This window comes from Hylobates moloch, unplaced genomic scaffold (genome assembly GCF_009828535.3).
Source record: "Hylobates moloch isolate HMO894 unplaced genomic scaffold, HMol_V3 SCAFFOLD_19, whole genome shotgun sequence".
In the NCBI taxonomy this organism is placed as follows: Eukaryota; Metazoa; Chordata; class Mammalia; order Primates; family Hylobatidae; genus Hylobates; species Hylobates moloch.
The window spans coordinates 15,272,540-15,294,193 of record NW_026652294.1 but is presented as its reverse complement, the minus strand read 5'-3'; the positions used below and the strand labels follow the sequence as shown (position 1 = coordinate 15,294,193).

Genomic DNA, 21,654 nt, shown 5'->3' with positions numbered 1-21,654 from the left:
AGATCGCGCCACTACACTCCTGCCTGGGTGACAGAGCAAGACTCCGTCTCAGACAAAAAAAAAAAAGAGAGAAAAGGCCCCACCCAGCAATTAAACTGTAGATAATCCCAACTCACGGAGGGCCTCAGAGCAACCCCCCTCCCTTCTCTGGGCCTCTGTTTCATGCACACAGCACAGGAGCTGGATGAGATGCTGTCCCAGGCTGATTCAGTCCCACAAGCAGGAGTTCTCACAAGTTTCTCCAGGCCGGGTGTGTGCATGAGAATGTCTGCATGATCCCCCCAGGGGCTGCGGTCTAGCCCACACATTTATACACACACAGACAGATGACCACTATGTCCCCAGTCCTGGGCCCGGCTGCACGATGGATGTACCAAGTAGACAGGTATGTGCCTGATGATGAGGAGGCGGGGCATCACATACCCCAGGGCCCATCAGCTCCCAATCACGGGCTCTGGGGTCTGCACTCCAGCGGACACACTCAGCTCTGCTGGCACAGGTGTCCCTTGAACTGCCTCCCTCACACCTGGTCATGGGGCCTTCGCAGCGGCCCACCATGTGCTGAGCACCTGAGCCTCACTGCACAGAATTCTCACAACAGCCCTGCCAAGGAAGGGCTGTTACCCTGTTTTACAGATGGGGAAACCGAGACTCCACTAGGTCAAGTCACTTGCTCAGTAAATAATCAGCTAGGCATTCAAATCGGGCCTGATCCCAAACTGCCACCCCTACCATGGGCCAGGACCTTCTTCCTGGATCACTCTCAAGGCTCAAACCAGGGGACCCGCCTGGACCAGCCCTGCCCAATAACTGCCTTCCAGGGATTGCCAAGGGCGCCCAACACAGCAAGGCAGTCAGGTTCAGATGGCCAGGTTCAAATCCTGATTTCATCACCGAGTCGCTGTGTGACCGTGGGTAGGATCCTTAACCTCTCTGTTCCTCAGTTCCACCTGTCAAGTAGGGATGGTGATAGTATCTATTTTGCTGGGTTGTTATGAGGATTTTGCTAAGTTCTATAAAGTTCTTAGAACAGTGCCTGGCACATGGTGTGTTGATAAAAGGAAGATATGATTCCCTTTGACTCTGTGAATGGCCTGACACTTGTGTTCCACAGAAGGCAAGAGGCAGAGCTGCAATTCGAATGCTGGACTCAGGACTCCCTGTCCAGCGCTCTCTCCCCACAGCATCAAGGAATCTCCAGCTTGGCCAAGGGAACAAAAAAGTCCCAGGACTGGCCCAGGCTCAGCCCCAAGGCGGAAAGACAGCCTGTGAGGAAGACTAAAGAGATGAGAGCCGCAGGCCAGGGGCCAGGCCCCAGACCCTTCTCCATCACCTGCACCTCCCTCCTCTGTGCCTGGCACTTGCCTACCCGGCCCCACCCCCAGCTCCGGAAGGCCCAGGCACTCCTGTGGACACTCAAGGACCCTGGGAAGCTCCTGGGCCCTGAAGCAGCTCCCTGTGGCCCCAAGGAACCCAGTGCCCAGTGATCCTGGGACACAGCAGGTGGAGAACAGCAGGGAACAGCGTGGTCTCCCGGCACCACCTTCCAAGTCCCTGGGTACTCTGTCCCCAGAGACAGCCAGGGTTCCTGGCCCTGGACCCCCACACCCTACCTTTCCCCAAGTCCCAGGGAGCCCGCAGGCAGGAATCCCAGCCAGAATGGGCTCCTGCCTAAAGTGCTCAGCCAACAGCGAGAGGAGCCCAGATGTCCACACTTAGCCTTGGAAGCAGATCCCCGCAAACCAGCCCACCCATGCCCCGGGGCGGCATGCTGGGTCAGAGGAGCTTGATTCTGAAGTCAGACACTTCAGATCTGAAGTGGGTGAAAGCAGAAAAAGTGCAAACAGCCCAGGCACTCACAACAGGGAAACGTCCTTTCAAGGAAAGCCCATTCCAAAGTGGATTAGGACCCAGGTCCCGCCGCACCCCTGAGGAGGGTGCTCCGGGTGCAGTCAGAGGCCGCAGGAGGGTGCAGGGCCAGCTGCGAGGAGAATCCCTCCTGGGTAAGAACAGATGGTGTACATGTGTTTGTAGGTACCAGGAAACACGGGCCAGTGAGAGCCTCTGGAGAGGAGGCCTTGGGAACAGGCAGTGGCCCGTTCCTTTCTGCTGTGCACGCCGAGAGCATGTGCCAGTTCCCCAGGTATAAGGGGGTTTGTATACTTGTGCATTGTTTTACACGTACATGCTCCAAAACCCAGCAAATGCACAAAGATCACGAGGGCACACACATACACACACACCTGCCCGTGCGTGCCCAGCTTCTGTCCAGCCAGCTCCCTCCTGCGGCCTGAGAGAGAGACAGGCGGCTGCGGCAAACAGACAGGGCAGGGCCAGAGAGACGGGCGGGCAGACAGAGACAAAGAGACAGGGAGAGAGACAGAAACAGAACGAATGGGCTCAGCTCAGGCCCTAGGGTGATCCTGCTCAGAGCAGCCACTTCAGGCTGGTCCAGGGGCTGCGGGAAGTGAAAGTGCCCAAGAGGAAAGCCGGCAGGGCTCCACCCTCAGCCTGGCCACTCACTGCGGTGTGGGCCCGAGCCGGCGCCTCACCTCTCTGGGCTGCAGCCTGCCCACGAGTGCGGGCAGTGGGTGGGAGACCCCCTGGCTCCGACCCTCCAGCACTCCGGGGAGTCCTGGTTCCCTGTCAAGCCCCTGCTTCCCCTCTCCCCAGATGGTGCCGAGGGCAGCGTCCAGGTCAGCTGCCATCTCAGCCCAGCCAGGAACTCACTCCCAAAGCCCCTCCCTCCCCTGCCATCAGCCCCTGCATCAAATCGGAGAGGGATGAGCAGGGCACTGACCGGAAACCGCAGGCATGGATACTGCTGTCTTCCTGTCTCATCTCACCTAATCCCCATCACAGCCCTGATCCCATTCTACCACACGAAGCAACCGAGGTGCGGAGGACGATCGGGCCAGAGCCCCGGGGCCAGCGGGGGATGAATATGAATGAGCTGGGATGGAACCCATGCGTCTACCCCAAAGCCCATCGGCTCCTTCCATGACACCCGGTTTGGCAGGCAGCAGGAGGGGCCACAGAGGCAGACACCCCCACATTTCCTGACCTAGCACCCAAACCCGGGACTCCACAGGCCCCAGCCTATCTCCAGCAGCCTCAGTGGTGACTCTAGAAGGGCCCCTGAAGACCTGCCTCCCTGCTCCGACCACCAGGAAAGCCAGCAAGAAGCCCAGAGCTAGCATTCCTGACTGCACGCCAGGCGTGGCACCGAGTGCTTCATAGTGTCACCCTTGGGAGGTGGGTACTACTTTTATTCCCATTTGACAGGTGAGGACACCGAGGCACACATAGGCGGGGCAACTTGTCATGAGTAGAATCGGGAACTGACAGCTGGGCCCATGGGCCTGATCACTGCGCCGCCCCATCCTGCAGCCTAGGAGTTTTTCCACTCTGACCTGCGACCCCCAAGCCAAGGAGTGTCTAACGGGGCAGCAAAGGCCTCACCCCAGAAGTGCTGCTTAGATCAAGGGCCCTTGAGCCACCACCATTGGGGCAACTCAGTGCCGACCCCTCTCTGTAGCCGGTCTCTTCCCTGGATGATGCTCGGGGTCCCTGGAGAGCCCCCACCTCCATCCTTGAGTCTCAGCCCTGGGTGAGGAGGGGAAGCGGAGAAGGTCTGTGTGCCCCCACAGACCTCAGACAATGTCCTCCGGGACACAGGCTGTCCTTTGCCTGAGGTCCAGAGAGAGTGTGGGACAAGCCAGACTCACACAGCAAGCGGGAGGCAGGAAGGGGCCCCACAGCCCTTCATCTCTGCCTCCCAGCTTGGCACAGAGGGCACCCTACCTCCTATGCTGGGTGAGTTGAGCTGTGACCCAGCGTGGAGACAGGGATGGGGCTATGGGTTCTCAGTAGCTTCTAGCTTCTCACACAGCCCCCGGCAACCCTGTGGGCCTATTGTGTGCAGATACTCCTATCTCCAACCCTATTTCACTCCATCCCCTCCAGGAGCCTGGCAGTATCCCCATTTCACAGATAAGAAAACTGAGACCGGGACATGTGACCACTCAGGCATGGGATCTAACTCACAATGCCTCACTTCCCACCACCAAACAGGCCTTCCTGCAGCCCCTGCCCCAATCCAACCACTCCCAGCCCTCAGGGACTGCCTCTTCCAAAAAAAAAAAGTCTTCCCAGAGCTCCTGGAACCTCCGCTCAGTGGACCATCTCTCCTCTGACATTCAGAAAGCAGACTGAGGCTGGGCGTCTCAGTCTGCACACTCAGGCCTGTAATCTCAGCATTTTGGGAGGCCGAGGCAGGTGGATCACTTGAGGTCAGGAGTTCGAGACCAGCCTGGTCAACATGGTGAAACCTCGTCTCTACTAAAAATAAAAATACAAAAATTTTCTGAGCATGGTGGCAGTCGCCTGTAATCTTAGTTTTCTCTCCAGCCTGGGCAAACGAGCAAAACTCCATCTCAAAAAAAAAAAAAAGAGAGAAAGCAAACTGAGGCCAGCATACCCACAGTGCCTCCACCCTCAGACTGGGGCTCCTGGGAATTGAGGCTCTATCTCCCTCAGACAGGGCACTCACTCCCCTTCCCAAAGACTAAGAGGTCCCAGGACTCCCTCCTCCAGCACCTCCATCCACACAGCCCCCTACCCGATTGCAGGACTCTGCCCCAAGGGGCCAAGCAGGACCCCAGGCCACGCCTCAGCCCCTCCTCTCCCTTCTTCCTGGCGCTCCTCCAGGCCTGGCCAGTACCAGCCAGGCTACCCTCCCACCACCGGGCCCTATCCATGAATCCCACCTCTGTTGGGCACCACAGACCCCCCTTTCTCCTCCCCAAACAAATGGGGTCTTCAGCAAGGCACCAGGACAACCACGCACAAGGCCAGATCTATTCCCTGGACTGGCACGGCTGCCAGCAGGGTGGGCAGTCAGGCTCGCGGAGCAGTCTGTCCTTTCCACAGCCCCTCCAGGTCCAGCCTCTGGCATTGGGAGCCCAGAACTCTAAGCTCGTCCTGGCAGGGCTGGGACCAGCAGCCCCCCCTCCCCAGGTGACCCAGGAGTGGGCCTGGGCCAGGCGCCCCTAACAACGCTCCCCACTTCCTCCCCTCTCCCTTCCCCTGACAGAGTGTGGGCGGGGACCTCTGAGTGTAGGTCCAAATCCCTGCTCTGCACCCTGGAAGAGAATCTCTCCAGGCCTCTGTTTGGTCGTTGGTAACCGGGTGTGACACTCCCTATGCTGCAGGAGCTGCTGTGGCCACAGATGGGGTGGGGTACAGGCAGAAAATCCCAGCACAGAAGAGGTGCTCAGTTCAAACCGGTTTTTCTCTCTCCTTCATTCCCTCCTCTGCCCTAGGGGGATAAGAGGTGGGGCTGGCAGAAGTGGGGGTGAGAGGGCACAGGCTGGCAGGGTAGAAAATGACCTGTCCCAGGCACTTAAAATGTTGCCTATTCCAAAATCAAAGCCTCAGATCCCTCTACAGCTGGCAGTGAAGTGTCGTAAGACTAGGCTGGTTAAGGCTCCCAAGACCCCACAGCCAGCCTGGGCAACACAGTGAGACCCTGTCTCTACAAAAAAAAATTAGCTTGGCATGGTGGTACGTGCCTGCAGTCCCAGCTACTCAGGAGGCTGAGCTGAGCAGATCACTTGAGTCCAGAAGGTTAAGGCTGCAAGGCTGCAGTGAGCCATGACTGTACCTCTGCACTCCAGTCTGAATGACAGAGCAACGGCCTGTCTCAAAAAAAAAAAAAAAAAAAAAAAAAAATCCCACAGCCCATTAATGGCAACACTGGGGAGGAGGCCTCAGAGCTAAGCCTGCAAATCAAAGCTCAAAGCCCACTGCCTCCTAGAAGCCAGCCCAGATATTATCCCCACTTTACAGACAAGTAAACTGAGGTACACAGTAGTTAAGTAATATGCCTGAGGTCACACAGCTAGTGAGCATCTGGATTGATTTCTTTTGACAATTCAGGCTGCTACCAAAAGCTGTTCATTATGGCACAAGCACTCCCTAAGAATCTGTGATTTTGACTCTGTATCCAGAGTCATGTCTGAGTTCTTTAGCCTGAAATGCAAGGCCTCCCAGCAAGGTGGTATACAGCAGCAGAAGACAGCACCGGACCTCAAGTCAAATGCCAGGCCTGCCACTCACATCCTGCTGTGTACCCACGGCAACTTACCAGGCCTCCCTGGCCTCACTGTCCTCTTGTGTAAAATGGGAATAACAAGACTGACCTCCCATAACAAGCTGGTGGGGTTACCTATCCATGCAGTCACACAAATTTATTGAACATCTACTATGTGCCAGGCCCCATTCAAGGTACTTGAGATAGAGCAGAGAACAAGACAAAAAAAAAAAAAAGCTGCCTTCAGGGAGTTGATACTCTACAGTGGTGGGAGGGCAGAGATTAAGCAAGCAAATAAAACAGTATTAAATTGTGTGAAGGGCTTTAAGAAAACAGAGGGAGGAGGCCAAGGGCAAAGGACAGGGTGGTCAGGGAGGACTTCCCTGAGGAGGTGACAGTTAACCAGAATAGGAGACAGCCATGCACTGAGCCAGGGGAGCAGCAGTGAGCACAAAAGGAACAGCAAGGTCAAAGGCCAGTGAATCAAATGAGAGCTGGAGCCTATGGGAAAATGCCTGGCATATAGCAGATGCTCAATAAACAGCAGCTGTGAGCATTATTACTCTAAGCCCCCCAAACCCCTTGCTCCTTGCCTTCCTCTTCTGGAAACCAGGTTGCAATGCAGCCTGAAGTGCATCCTAGGTCTCTTCCACATTCCTTCACTCATTTAAAGTAACCCTGCTTCCATTAATAGTCCTCCCATTTCGCAGGTGAGAAAATTGAGATTCCCAAGATCTCATAGCCCATAAACGACAGCATCGGGACATGAACCTAAGTCTAGTGGTCTCAAACCCCATGCTCCTGGCAGCCTTGGGTGGTCTCACTACAAAGGGCACTCACTACATTCCCCCTTCCCATCCCAAGACAGCTCAGCCTTTCAGAACTCCTCTAGGATGAACCAAGGTCTTAGCCTGCCCTTTGAGGCCACCCAGGACAGCCCTCTCTCCTCTTTCCCGGGTCACCCTGAAATGTTAGCACCTGCCACCTGGAGCACCTCCCAGTGCCAAGCCCTGTGCCTGACCTTGTCCCCTGGCCTTGCTCCGGCAAGGTGAAGTAGGGATTCTCATCATCCCCATTGTACAGGTAAAGAAACTGAGGCCCAGAAAGGTGGAGAAACATGCCCAACGGCAGCGTCCAGGAAAGTGGCAGTGTTGGGATCTCAGCTCAGGCCCTCATCACCTGAGAGACAGTCACCCGTCACTTCCCAGGCCTCTCAAATGGTCCCCTTTGGGCATCACTCTCAGTCCCTTGCCTGGCCTGTCCCCCTGGTGATGCCAAAATGGTAGATAGGACAGGCTTCCCCTGACTCAGTTATTCTCAGGGCACCACCAGCCACATGCCTGGCATCTGGTGCCCTAGGCCAGGGCTGGCTGAACAGCTCAGAGCACCCAAGTCCCACGAAGGAGACCAGTGGCCAGGGGCTCAGGCAATGGCTGTGGGGACAGGGCTCGCCTGATGAAAGTGCACACACAGGCCCTGGGGCAGGCAGGAGAGGAGCACCAGAGAGGCAGCCTGCCACACCTGGCTCCATCCTGCCTCAGCCACCAGGGCACTATGTCTGCCTCTCCGGCCCCATTCCTGTTACCACGAACTCAGGACCGTACTCCCACTGCTAAGGGTCGTGGGGAAAGGTACGACGCCACAGAACTCTAGTGAGATCTGGCTATCCCATGCGTGTCAGGATATCATTTTAAAACGATTTTTAAAAGTAATGATGGTGGGCCAGGCGCAGTGGCTCACGCCTGTAATCCCAGCACTTTGGAAGGCTGAGGTGGGCGGATCACAAGGTCAGGAGATCAAAACCATCCTGGCTAACACTGTGAAACTCCGTCTCTACTAAAAATACAAAAAATTAGCCAGGCGTGGTGGCACGCACCTGTAGTCCCAGCTACTCAAGGAGGCTGAAGCAGGAGAACCGCTTGAACCCGTGAGATGGAGGTTGCAGTGAGCCGAGATCATGCCACTGCACTCCAGCCTGGGTGACAGAGCGAGACTCCGTCTCAAAAAAAAAGTAATAATGATGGTGGTGGTGGTTCCCAGTCACTGAGAGTCTGTTACATACCAGGAGCCATCACATCCATGAGCCCAAATAACAGCCACCCTGGGAGGCATGTGCCTCATCTCCATTTTACAGAGGGGGAAACTGAGGCCAGAGGTCCTCCACTGTAAAAACCAGAGGCAGGTTGCAAACCCAGAACTTGCTGCTCTCCTGTGCAGCTTCCTGTTGTTAGTAATTGAATGAAATGCTGCTTCAGGAGAACCCCTGGGGACTGGGGGGAGAGAGAGGACTCAACGGTGTGAGAGAGACAGGCTCCCCCAGGGAAGGAGTTAGGCCTGCTGAGTCCGGCACTCAGGGAGGGAGATGCTCCCCAGAACGTGCCTGCTGGTGACCTTGGGCAAGTCACTTCCCCTGTCTGATTCCTCAAAGGCAGGTACCAATGCTGGTCCCCCCAGAGAACGGCACTGGGTCAACAGGTCCTCAGCAAACATGACGGATGGGGACAAAGTCACTTGGGGGCAAGAAAGGAGCATGTGCCCAGATGAGAGACTTATGTGATCAGAGGCCCTAGGGAGCCAGAGGGCTCCAGGAAGCAGAGGTGGGAAGATCATGGCCACAGAAGTGGGAGGGAAGGGCTGGGTGGAGGCGCTGGGAGGAAGCACGCGTTGCTGCAGCAGAGTCTCCGGTCCGTCCACAGGGGCAGGCAGGATAAGCACAGACCCGCCCACTGTGCTTCACTCCCCAGCCCTCCACCACCAAGAACCCCACTTCAGCCTGTGACAGCAATAGCAAGTCCCCTGCAGCAGCCCTTCCCCCTCCACACCTCCTCCGTCCTCCAGGGCGCACCCACCACCCTGCACAAGCCCCCTTCAGGGCACCCATCACTACCCCTTTCCTGGGGACTTCCAACACCTCGACAGCCACAGCCCCTCCACGTGGGGACCACCGCACCTTGGAGACAGCATCTCCCTATCCTTAGCAACCACCAACACTGTGCGCAGCCAGCCAGCCTCCTTCCTGTCTCCTCCTCTCTCCACGGAGACCACAATGCCACAGAGGCGGCTCCCTCGCCACGGCAACCACCGTCACTCAGCGCCGCCTGGACAACAGCTCCCTCCACGTGGCCGCCACCAACACAGCCTCGGTGACAGCCCCAGCCTCTCCTCTCCTCTCCAGGGCAGCCACCAGCCCCAGCCAGGACGGAGCAGCTCCTTCTGCCTGCCCGTCTGCCTGTTTGCGGCCTCCTAGTGCCAGACGGCTCTCCCTGTGCCTCCAAAATTCAATGACATAGGATCAGGCCCCATATCAATTCTGCTGGCGTTTTCCCCTGCTCCCGGCTCACTTCCAGCCTCTCTCTCTACAATGGAAAGACCCTCACCTGAGCGAGACCCCCACCAGGGGGTCCCAGGCCTTCCCCTGGAAGCTGGATCTCCACCCCCAGCAGGTGCACAGACGCCCCCTGACCTGCTGGGGTGCAGACTACGCCTGGCTCAGCCTCTCTGCCGGGTGATGGGGCAGGAGCTGGGGTCCTTGAGCCAACAGGGGCTTCCTGCCCACCCTCCCCAGTGGGCTTGTCTTAGCCCCCAACAGGCCTGCCGCTCTGCAGGCTGCCTCACAGGCCCTGTGGAAGGAAAGCTGGGTGGGAGGGGTGCCCACGGCTGGGGGCAGGGGCTGGGCCCACAAAAAGGAACACACAGAAGCCTGAGTCTGGGCCACATCACAGGTTTGCAAGGCCGGGTCATGTGAGCTATGCTCACGGACAGCAACACACACACAGGCAAAAGGACCCTGTCCTTACCAGATGTCTGCAGCAGAGGAGGCCCCTCCGGCACTGTCCCTGACCTGGGTCTCAGAAAGGTCCCCCAGGCAGCAGCGGCAGCAGTAGCAAGGAGATCTCAGGTCCTGGCCCAGCCCAGGTGGCAGCAGCTCCTCACCCAAGTCCTCTCCTTCTGCAGGGAGGCAAGGGGGAGAGAGGGGAGGGAGGGAGAGAAGGGGAGGAGAGGGAGGGGGGACAGCAGGAGGGAGGGAGGAGGGAAAAATGCTGAAGTCTTGAAGGGTACACTCACTTCTTTCTTGGGTTTCCCATGGCAACCGAATATACCACAAATGAATATCAGGGTGAGACAGAGAGAGGAGGTAAAGGGAGAGGAGGAATGGAGGGAGATGGAAGAGAGATAGAGACAGACAGAGATAGAGAGATGGGGGAGACAGGGCGGGGAGAGATGGAGAGATGCAGAGAGAGATGGAGGCAGAGACGTGAAGGCACTGAGATGGAGAGATGGGGCAGGGAGAGGAGAAGAGATGGAGGTAGAGACAGAAGGATGATGAGGCAGGAGAGATGGAGGGCTGAGGCTTCCAATCGTAACCCATGGGGCTCAGGGGCCAGGGGAGAGGCCAGGGGCCACAGGGCTTCTTTCAAGCCCCTGGGCAGGAGGAGCAGGCACAGATGAGTGAGCTTTCTGGGAACCAAGGGGCCCCCACTCCCACCCCTTCACGTTGTCCCACACTCCCTACTGGGCTCCACAGCCTGGAGGTACCTCCCAAGTCACATCCCAGCCTCACACCCCACTCACAGCCACGGTCACACATGTCACACCCACATGTGTGTGCACACTCACTCTCACACTCCCCTGACCCCCAGTGCCCCCACACAGCCCTCACCGCCTCCATGGCCAACCACCTTCCTCTCCTGTTGGTCACTCGGATCATCAATGCCACCCAACCCCATCATCAGCCCGGCCCTAGGGAACAAAGACACCCTCGCCCTCAGCACACCCTCTCCTCTTCAGAACTCTTCCAGGACTGGCACACGCCTTCCCCTATGTGCTCAGCCTGTTCCCAGCCAGGTGTAATGCCTCTGCCCCACCTTCCCGCCATATGGGCTCACTCACAGCCTAAGAGCACAGTACCTGGCTGACCTCCACCTGCACAGACAGGCGCTCCCAGACAGACGGGCCTCGGCGGAACCTCGCCTCCATCTGCGCAAACACGTGCACACACACACTCAGCCCTTCCCGAGGAGGCCCCTCTCCCTGTCCGGCCCCGCACCCCACCAGCCCAGATGGTACTCTTGGCCCTCCCCCGCAGGCAGGGGCTCACACCTCGGCCCCCTCGGCATTGCCATTCACAAACATATGTAGACCCACCAAGTGCTGGCAGCCAGCGGCGCCCAACAGAAAATAAACACGCACTCGGGCCTCCCTTCCCCCCTCCCCCCAACACTGCCTCAACTCCCTCACCCCCACCCAAAGGCAGAGAACTAGCAGGGCCGTCTTCCTCCAGGAAAAGTTCCCAGGCCTAGCTGGGAGCACACAATTGACCCTGAGCCCAGCAGGGATGGGAAAGCACTCCGGAGGCACACACTATACCCAAACACACACACACACACACACACACACACACACCAGTCCTCCCAGAGCACACCCAGACAGAATTCACACAGGAGAACTTCCCACCGCCGCAGAGAAACGCACATCACAGACCCAGAGACCCGTGGGCCTAGAGACCAAGGTGCACTGCACACAGCTGAACCAGAACACAGGGGCGCCCCACATAGACACACTCCCCAACACGCAGGCCCACCCTGGTGCCAAAATGCATGGGGCCACTGCACAGACGCACAAACCAGGGGCACCGTGGACTTCCCCGCCCCAGGCTCACCAAACACACCCAGAAAAACGTGCGTCGGGGGCACGGGGCCCCCAACATAGACACACGCCAATACATACATGCCCCAAGCATGCCCACACACAGGGAACCACTCCCGGACACACGTGCCAATGCACATGTGCCAACACACCCCCAGCACAGCCACGCCTGCACGCCACAGCGATCCCAGGGCAGTTCACGCGGCGCGTCCCCATGCCGTCCACACCCACCGGGCACACACACCCCCTCGCCAGCAACTCGCCTGGTCCTGGCTCCGGTCGCCCCCTGTGCTCCTGCCCGGCCCCGCCGCCAGCCCCCGCCCCTGCCGGCCGCTTTCGGAGCCAGGGCACCGCGCAGAGCCCAGAGGCTGCGAAATTGGCTGCGAGCGTCAGGGGCTGCGGCTGCAAATTCTAAACACAGGCAAGTTAGGAGGAAAGCCGGGCCAGCCGGGCGCAAGTTCCGGAGGCTGGAGGGGTGGGCCGCCGGGGACGGGGGCCTCGAAGAGCCGCAGACGGCGGACGACGGTGCGGGGGTGGGGAGCGCGGCGGGGTCGGGGGGCAGGGTGGCGGTGCGGCCCCGGCGGGGCTCCGAGCGCGCGCTCCCGTCCCCACCACGCCAGGTCCGCAGCAGTTCCCGCCCGCCCCCTCCTCCGGCCCAGCAGCCATCGCGCACCCGCCCCGTGCGCCCCCAGGACGGACAAGCCCAGCCGCCCGCCAGACCCAAGTCTGCCTCCACCGAGTGGATGGACCGTATCGAGCCACCGCTACGCGGCTGTGCGTCGCCTCCTCCAGGACGTCTTCTCTGCTCTCCGCCCTCTTCGCCGCTGCTCTGCCCTCACCTCCACCTCCGCCTCTGGCCTCTGCTCACATGCACAGCTGCAAACTCAGCTCCACCAGCGCCCTCGCTCCACAGGAAGGGAGAGGGAGGGCATTCGCCCTGTCCAAGGCGCTGGGGCAGGCCCGCTCCAATTCCACTTCATCCCGAACACACTTTAGGCTGCTAACGTGCCTAGCTTTAGCAGCTGTGCGGCCTCGAACCCGTGACCGCACACTCTGCCTCCGATTCCTCATCTGTGCAACACGAATGATGCAGAGGGGCGTTCTGAGGATTTAATGAGGGACTCCTTAAACAGGCTTAGAGCAGCAAGCAACGAACATGGAAGATGATTAGCCAGTATTATTAGTCAGTATTGGCCCCTGTCTTGCTGCTGTGGCGCGGAAGGTTAGGCACTTCTCTGAGCTCAAGCTCCTCCTCTGGAAAATGAGGATGGCTTTGCTGGCTCCAGAGGATTCTGAGAGGAGTCTCAGAGACCCCGGGGAACATGCAGCTGCCATCCAACCAGCAAATGTGAGTGAATTAATCTTCGGGAAAGCATTAAAATTGCAAGTTCCTGCAATTTTCCCCTCGTCCACTCTCCCAATCAAAATCTCAGTGTACAGGGCCCAAGAATCTGCACTTTAACGAACACCCGGAGATTCTAATGCTTCCTGACAAAAAGGATATTACTCAATTTCTTGGCGCAGCATGGATGGTCCCGTGTGGTTGATCCTCAAACTACATGTCCAGACCCATCTTCTCAAAATCCACTCTGGACTTCCCCACCTCCGGGCCCCTGCTCACACGGTCACTCCATATGGCACGCCCCCACCCAGGGGCAGGCAGGGCCTCTTTCACAATCCTCCAGCCAAAATTAAACAAGATAACAGAGAGTGCCTTGCCCGATGCCTGGCACATAGCAGGTGCATAATCGAGAGAATTCTGCAGAGCCCAGAGCAGAAGTTGGCACAACCTCTCCAGCCCTGCCCGGGAGGCTCACTCCACACCTGGCCTCCAGCCTGCAGCAGCAACCCCCTCTCGGTCAGGTCACAGAGGGACAAGAATCACCTGTCAAGCAAGCCCTACTGTGTGCAGACCCCATGCTGGGCACTTGTCAGAGGTTCCCGTGTCTCACCTCTCCTTCAGGGCCCTGAGCTCTGCCAGGCAGGGGCTCCTCTCTGGGGGTTCCTGCCTGAGCCCCGGGGCCCAGCATTTCTCCCTGGGTGAAACATGCTAATAAGGGTGTGTGTGCACACGCCATCTGAATGCAAAATGCAGCGATCCGTCCTCGGTAGCATGTAGATGAAAGGAATTTGTTTAATAAGTATTTTTTGAGGGCCTACCAGTCTCCGCCTGCACAGAGCTGACATGCAGTGGGAGAAATAGACAGGCAATAGGCAGATGTAGGAAATCCACTGGGGAATGAGAAGGGCCAGGAAGGGAGGGGGGCAGGTAGGCTGACCCCACAGCCTCTGTCTCTCCAAGATTCAGGGACAATTGTAGGGGGAGAGGGATAATAGACAGGCCAAGGAGGGAAACTGAGTCAGGCCTGAGTCTTGGGACTAGGCCCACGGCAGGCTGGTCAGGCAGGCTTGGGATTCATTCCCTACTTCCCCCTGAGAGAGGTGGTGACCAGTGTATACAAACAGTCACAAGAGCTGGCAGCAGCCAGGCTCTTTTCATGCATCCTTAGGCCCCCCCACCCCCAGCAGTACCCATGCACTTCAGGTGGTGAAAAGCAGAGGGTGAAAAGGATGGGAAAGAAACATACACATGCATGCACAGTGCAGACCCCCTCCAGGAAGCCAGGAATGAACGGAGGGGGCAGATGGGAAGGGGGAGGAAAATAATGGCATCTCGCATGCCAGATAGGATGTTATACACGTGGTCTTCTCTTACCTAACCTTTAGCATGACCTTTAGGACAACCCAGAAGGGTTAAGAATTCGTTTTTTTGTTTTTTGGTTGTTTTATTGCTGCTGTTGCTGTTCCGGCCAGGCACGGTGGCTCACGCCTGTAATCCCAGCACTTTGGGAGGCTGAGGAGGGAGGATCACGAGGTCAGGAGCTCAAGACCAGCCTGACCAACATAGTGAATTAGCCGGGTGTGGTGGTGTGTGCCTGTAATCCCAGCTACTGGGGAGGTTTTTGTTTTTGAGACAGAGCCTCACTCTGTCACCCAGGCTGGAGTGCAGTGGCACAATTTCGGCTCACTGCAACCTTGGCCTCCTGGGTTCAAGCGATTCTCCTGCCTCAACCTCCTGAGTAGCTGGGATTACAGGCATGCACCACGACACCCGAATCATTTTTTGTATTTTTAGTAGGGACAGGGTTTCACCATGTTGGCCAAGCTGGTCTCGAACTCCTGACCTCAGGTGATCCTTCTGCCTCGGCCTCCCAAAGTGCTAGGATTACAGGTGTGAGCCACCACACCCAACCAAGAATTCGGTACTTTTTTCCCCACTTCACATTGAGGAAACTGGGCCTCGGGGAGGGGAAGTGACTTGCCCAGGACCCACACCGAGGAGGAAAAGAGGTTGGATTTGGAGCCCTGCCCCTGTCCTTTCCACAAGCAAGATGGCCAGAAAGTGGGGAGTCCAGAGGGCCACAGCTGAGGCCACGATAGACTCGGGACCTGAAGAAGATACTGATCCTGGGGCAAACTCCCCACCATCACCCCGGGGAGCCCTCCAAGCGCTGCTGTTCGAGGCACTGTGGGAGGGCCAGGGAGCAAGGGGCTGCGTTTGGGGGTGTCCCATCTCTGTGGAGAAGGGGCGCAGGAGGAATGGGATGGGGGGATTGAGATGCAGGCACCACCCACGAGGCCCCTCCTTTCCTGTCTCTCCTTGCAGCCAAAGCAAAGGGCATCCCCTGCCCCCAGCGTCCCTAGGGCAGGGTCACTGCACCCATTTACAGATAAGCAAAGCAAGGCCCAGAAAGGGCCTTCAGTGAGAGGGGTACGCCGAGATGTAGAGGCCTCCAGGCCCACCTGGCGAAGGAGTTCAGCAGCCAATGATGCTGATGTCAGAGTCTCCCTTCAGGGGTTCCAGTCCTGGTTCCATCGCTGTGTGGCCCTGGACTAGTCTGTAACCTCTCTGTTTCTTGTCTTCAAAATAAGGAATAATAATAGTGCCTACAGCAGCTGGCTTTTGTGGGACTAAACGAATGCCGCCCATAAAGAGCTTCGAACCGGGCCTGGCTCTCAGTAGGGGCTCAGTAATATTAGCTGATATCATTATTATCACTATAGTTATTACTATTTCAATCAGCAGCATCGTGCAGCCAGCACCCTTCCTCTGGCACCCCAGGCATAAGCAAGCCTGCCCAGGTAGCTCTTCAGTCCTCAGGGCTTCTCTGGGGCTTTCCTGGGGACTGTCTGCAGAGCTGGGGGGAAGGAGAGGGGGCTCAATTATTCCAACCCCCAGACACCATCTCCAGTAATGATGTCAATGCCTCTGCCCCAGGTGGTAATTGAGCCAAGAGAAGGTTAATTTAATCAGGGATTGGGCCGGGACGGCAGGAGGCAGAGGACTGGGTTAACCTTCTAGACTATTAACACAGCTCCTGAAGAGGTCTGACTTGCTAAGAAGGCTCAGGTTTCGAGGCAATCCTACTTCTCAGCCATCCACTCCACACAGCACATGTCACAACACGGGGCAGGTGGAGGCACCAAGAGAGAGGAGCTTGGCCCCCAGGCACCGTGGCCGGAGCAGGTGAGGGTAGCAGCAACGCGTGCCTCCCAGCCCTGCACACGGTTGTCACACTCACACATCACACCCGCAAGGGAAGCTGCCACCACCCTCTTACAGAGACAGGAGAGGCTGACCTCTGTCACACACAGCCAGGATGCAGATGCGGCAGGGGTGTCACTGGAACCCAGTTTTGCTGCCAAAAACAAGCATCCTTCAAGATGTCAGGGGACACTGAGGAACAGGCATGGAGCCCCCAGTGACCGCCCCAGACACGCCCCACTGGAGAAGGCTTGCTGGGTGTGCCCGTTCCTATCACCCTGACTGTTTCTGGAGCTTGTGGGTGGCAGAGCAAGACAGCACTGACCTGGGAGTCAAGAGCAGCCTCTCCTCCAGCCAGGGACCTCTTGGCCTTGGGCTCGTCACCTGGCATCCCACCCCCAATTCCTCATAGCTCCATGTCTCTCCATGAAATGAAGGTACCCCTTGAGAAGGGGCTGGGTAATCAAATGTGTCTCCCTGTAGCCACTGAGGGTGGCGGGGGTTGGGGGGTGGAATTCACATTAAATCAACAGACAGCTTATGCCAGAACTCAGTTCACTCATCTGTCAAATATCCACATAATAGCAGCTAACTCACCCACCTCAAAGAACTGCCATGGAAATCCAAGGAAAGAAAAGAAAGTCCTTTGCAAAGTTAGACTTAAACCAAAACAGGAAAGCAGCTACTCTGGGCTGGGGGTATAGGAGGTGAGAGGACAGAGCTCACATAGACTGAGCCCCCACCATATGCCAGGCATCAGCACCCACCCCCCACAAGGCCCATGGTCTCCTTAACCCCCTTCACCTCTCTAACCCCCCACACCATGTTACAGAGAAGAGACTGAGGCTCAGAGAGGCGACGTGAATGCTTAAATCACAAAACACAGAAAGTGGCAAAATGGGATTCGAACCAATGGTCTCACGCTCCCTGGCTATGGCCATTTTCTATTGTCACATGCACTGACACACTCACATACACACTCATTAAAGCACATCCACCCAGGGTTGGTGGGTCTGGCTGGGATGAAGAGGAAAACAGGGACTGGGGAGGTCAGATTGGGGGCTGCAGCACATCGGAGGCCTCCAGGCCCACCTGGCAAAGGAGCTCAGCAGCCAATGGTGCTGATGTGAGAACCTCCCTTCGGGGGTTCCAGTCTTGGAAGGTGCACTATTCAGGGTGCAGGACTTAAGGAAAGGGGTCCCATGCCCACTCAGGATGCTGGGAAAGGGGGCCTCTTGGGAGGGACCACACCATGCGTCCTAAGGCTCCATCCCTCTCCCCTTCCCACCCCTCATATACAAGGGACATAACCACACCTGGCCACACACACTCCCCTGACATCACACTTACACATTCTGGCTGGGGGGAGCGACCTCCGACAAAACTGTCCCACTGACGTCACCTGTGGCCTGGAGCTTATGTCACACCTGAGGTTCTCACTGACATCACATATATACTTTTTCCTGATGTCCCCACAATTAACCCTCTTTCTTCCTGCCTAGGGGTTGATGGCCCAGAGGTACCCACCTCCCCACCCACACAGCTGCAGGACCCCCAGCTCATCAGGACAGCACCTGCCTGTGCACCCCTCTCGGGGGACACACATGCCCACATGCTTTGCTGATGGCCCAGATGTGACACGTCCCACAGGTGTCCACGGGCCACGAGAACAGGGGTGTCAGCCATGCACATACACATACACACACGCACACTCCCAGTCCCGTCTCATGATGCAGCTTGCATATTAAAACACCTCTCAGTAACTGCGCCGGGCAGTCCGCGCCCCGCAGCTTCCACCACATTCCTCCAGGTGCTGCCAGCACCCCCTCCCTCCAGCTTTCTGACTCCGACAGCCTGGCCTGCTGACAGCGACAGCCGCAGCCCAGACACACACACACACTCCAGCCCAACACCTGTGTCTCAGCAAGGGACCAAGGCAGTGCCCTCCAGCCGCAGCTGCTGGGTGGGAGGAGTCCAGGGGGAAGGGGCACAGCACAGAGCCCTGAGCTGCAGAAAGTGCCGAGTACCACGTTCCTCCCTAGCTGAGTGCACGGTCAGCACCACTGTCCCCTTCTCGTCTCCCCTCTTGGGCACGCCTGACACACCATGGCCTGGTGGCCTCTGTTTTGGACACAAGCTCCCCGAGTGTGCATGCACACGCACGCACACACACACACACACACACCAGCTCGCTTCCCTCCAAACATTCCAAGGAAATCCTGCCAGGCCACTGACAGTGTGCGTGTGTGCGCTTGTGTGTGTACAGACAGAGAGCAGGGTCCACCCCATGTCCACACACACACGCACACACCACACACACACAGCATGCACAATCCTCCCCACATGCACACGGCGCCCCACCGGCCAACACACCCACCCCCTCCCCGTCCCCTGACAGCTGCTGGAGCCCACACATGCACACACACACACTGGCACGCGCTCACACACACACACACACACCCGGCAGTGGCCCCAGCCCTGCAGTCTCTGCGATTTATGCCGCCTCCCTGGGCTGCCTCCCTCCTTGTCCCTGGCCAGCGCCTCTGCAAGGGTCCCCACCCCCCAATTTTGGTCTTACCAACCCCACCGCCGTCAAGCCCCACCCTGGCCCCCCTTCCCCTAGAAGACATCCACCCCGTCAACCCCTCTTACCAGCTAGAGGATGAATGCCTTGACCCAGCAGCACCCCGTGAAAGAGAGGGGTTAGGGCCCCCGATTCGAAAAGATGAGGGCAGAGAGGTGCAGTGTGGCACCGGCTGGCACACCGTCCACCATCAAGCCTCTGCACCACCCCCAGAAACGCTCACCTCACCGACCGTCCTCGGTGTCCTCCCACCGCCTCCGCCCACCGCCACCACCACCACCTCCCTCGCGCAGGGTGGTCCCCCGGGGGGCTCACGGGGATCCCCAGACCCAGGAGACACTGGGGGTGGCTCTCCCCGTCTCATCCCCCTCTTCCGTGTCCCTCTCCAAGCCCCACCCCCACTGACGGAGGGGGTGCCCTCCGGCTCCAGCCCCGACTCCCACCGTCTCCCGGGTCGCGGCGCTCGGATCCGGAGGAATTCACTTACCCCAGCCCCAGCCGGGATCCGGGCCAAGCACCGCCTCCGGGAAGCAGCGGCCGCGGGGCCTGCGCGTGTGAGTGTGAGTGTCAATGTGAGTGTGAGCGCGGGTGTGGGTGCGGGGTGCGTGGCGCGTGGCCGTGGGGTGGCCCGCGTGTGTCTGTGTGCGTGTCTGGGAGCGCGCGTGTGCGCGCAGACGCCGCCGCCCCCTCCTCCCCGCCGCCGCGCCTCTGCCTTTGCCTCCGCGCGGAGGGCGCCCGGGAGGGGCCAAACGGCGCGCGTCAGGGACCGCAGCAGGCCGTGTCCGTCTGTCCGTCCGCCAGCCCGCCCGCGCCCGGTGCCCTCCGCAGGCCTTTCCGCAGCAAGCCCGCTCCCGCCCCCGAGCCGGCCGCACGCTCCACGGACACACGCGCGCTCGCAGACACACGCCCGCGGGGCTGGGGCCGCGCCTGGCGCCGCCGCTGCAGCTGCAGCGCCCGGGGAGGCGGCGGCGGCCCCGCGGAACCCCAAGCCCCGGCCCGGCGGACCCCTGTCCCGGCCCCGGCCCCCTGCGCTGCTCACCCCGCGGGATCCGGGTCCGGGTCCGGCCTCCGCCAGCGCATTCAACAGCTGGGGGCAAACTTGCGGCGGGGCCGCCCGAGGTGCTCCTGGACTCGCCCTCCCCCTGGACTCCGCCTCCGCGGATGGGCCCCCTCTCCGCCTTGTACCTCCATGCCCTACCGCCTGCGCCCTGCTGGTTGGTCCCGCGTTCAACCGCTGGCGACTGGGGGAGTGCGGCTGCTGCGTTCCCATTTTATAGGCCAGACAACTGAGGTTCGGAAGAGGAGTGATTCCCCCAAGGTTACACAGGGAGCCTGCAGACAGTATTAGACTTTACGCTCCCCTACCTTGTGCCAGGGCGCTCACTGCCTTTCCCCACCCCTCCAGGAGTAGGTCCAAGGGATACTGGGCTCATCTGCAGCTAGAGAAGCTTCATTCGCCTTCCAGAGGCCCAGTCCCCCGCCCCTTACGCCAAAGCCCCTGCCACCTGCTGCCACCTGCAAAGGGGTGGATGCTGGGAGGAGGAGGAGGTGGAAGATGCAAGAAGCTCTGGCACCCGGGGCCTATACCTTGGTGCTTGGGCAGGCAAGCACCTCCTCCCGAGCCCTGCGAGCTGCATGTCAGAGGCCTGCTGCCAGCAGGCCCTGTACTTCTCCATCACTTTTATAGGACCGCATGCACCAGTGCCTGTTCTCAGGTGTTGCACAACAGATGAAGTCCAGGCTACCGGAACTCCCCGTCGGAGCATCTCATGAAGGTCTGGAATAAGGAGACTCCCCAGAAGAAGCCACTGCCTGAGCTGAATCTTGATGGATGAGTAGGAGTTGGCCAGATGAAGGAGGAGGAGAAGGGTGTCCTGGACTGTGGGAATAGCATGTACCAAGAGGCACAGAGGCATGAAACAGCTTTGTATGTGTGTACAGGGAACTCCACGGAGTTGGGTATTAGTAGAGCAGAAAGAACTTCTGTCCAGAAATTCCTCCCTCCTGTCAGCTAAGAACAGGGAACGGCCCAGGATGGGGCTGGGAGGGCAGACAAGCACTGGGTCACAGGCCACTGGTTGTCCCAGGGTATGGAGAAGGACTATTGGGCATTCCCCACCTGCACCCCAGGCTGCCTGGCACACCTACCCATCCTTCAAGGTCCTTCGCTGCAAACCCAAACAAGCCATATGCTGTCTCTGCCCTTTAAACTCAGCCCTCCTACAGGGCAGGGGCGGTATCCAACTCATGGTGTGTACACCCGACAAGGCTGGGCAAGAAGCAGGGTCCCAGCTCCAAGACCCTGCTGGAAGAGCCCCTCAGGTGGAACATAACGGCCTCTGCGCCCTCTGGCGGATCCCTCGAGAAACTAGAGTGCTCCCCAATCCAACAGCCCCCTGTGGCTCTCAGGCCCAGACACTTTCTGAGATGGGCACTGGCAGATGCCACCTAATCCGCTCCTGCCCAAGGAACTGAGCAGTGACGACCCCAAAGAATACCAGGCAGTGAGTGGCAAAATAGCCTCTTGCTGCTCCGTTTCCGAGACGTTCCCAGTCATCTTCCAGAGTGCAAGTCACAACCCTCTCTCAGCCTGTTTCCTCCTTTGTGAAAGGAATATAGCAAAAGCAGCCTGTCCCCCCGGCACAGTGCCGGCTGCTCCCTTCTCCCTGGAGACCTCCAGGTCTGGCTGGATTCGCTCAGAGTTGGTTTGAAGCTCTAAAACGGTCTAAGAATCTCCCTTTGGAGACTTTGCCCTTACGGGGCAGATGTACACTGACAGGAGTT

General features: G+C 58.6%; 1 protein-coding gene across 4 annotated transcripts in view; it reads right to left on the bottom strand.

The window, feature by feature from the left end:
* The window catches only part of ELFN2 (extracellular leucine rich repeat and fibronectin type III domain containing 2), a 59,599-nt gene extending 39,651 nt beyond the window's left edge, over positions 1-19,948 (bottom strand). For 2 of the 4 annotated variants that reach the window (XR_004245352.2, XM_032138276.2), the window contains exons 1-2: positions 19,358-19,702; positions 9,892-10,042 (exon numbers count right to left, since the gene is read on the bottom strand). The gene's annotated coding sequence lies outside the window, so the exon portion shown is untranslated. Of the gene's footprint in view, positions 1-9,891; positions 10,043-18,938; positions 19,061-19,357; positions 19,703-19,909 lie in introns of those variants that run through there. The other 2 variants (XM_032138278.2, XM_032138277.2) reach the window with 2 other exon arrangements.
* Positions 19,949-21,654: the final 1,706 nt, after the last annotated feature.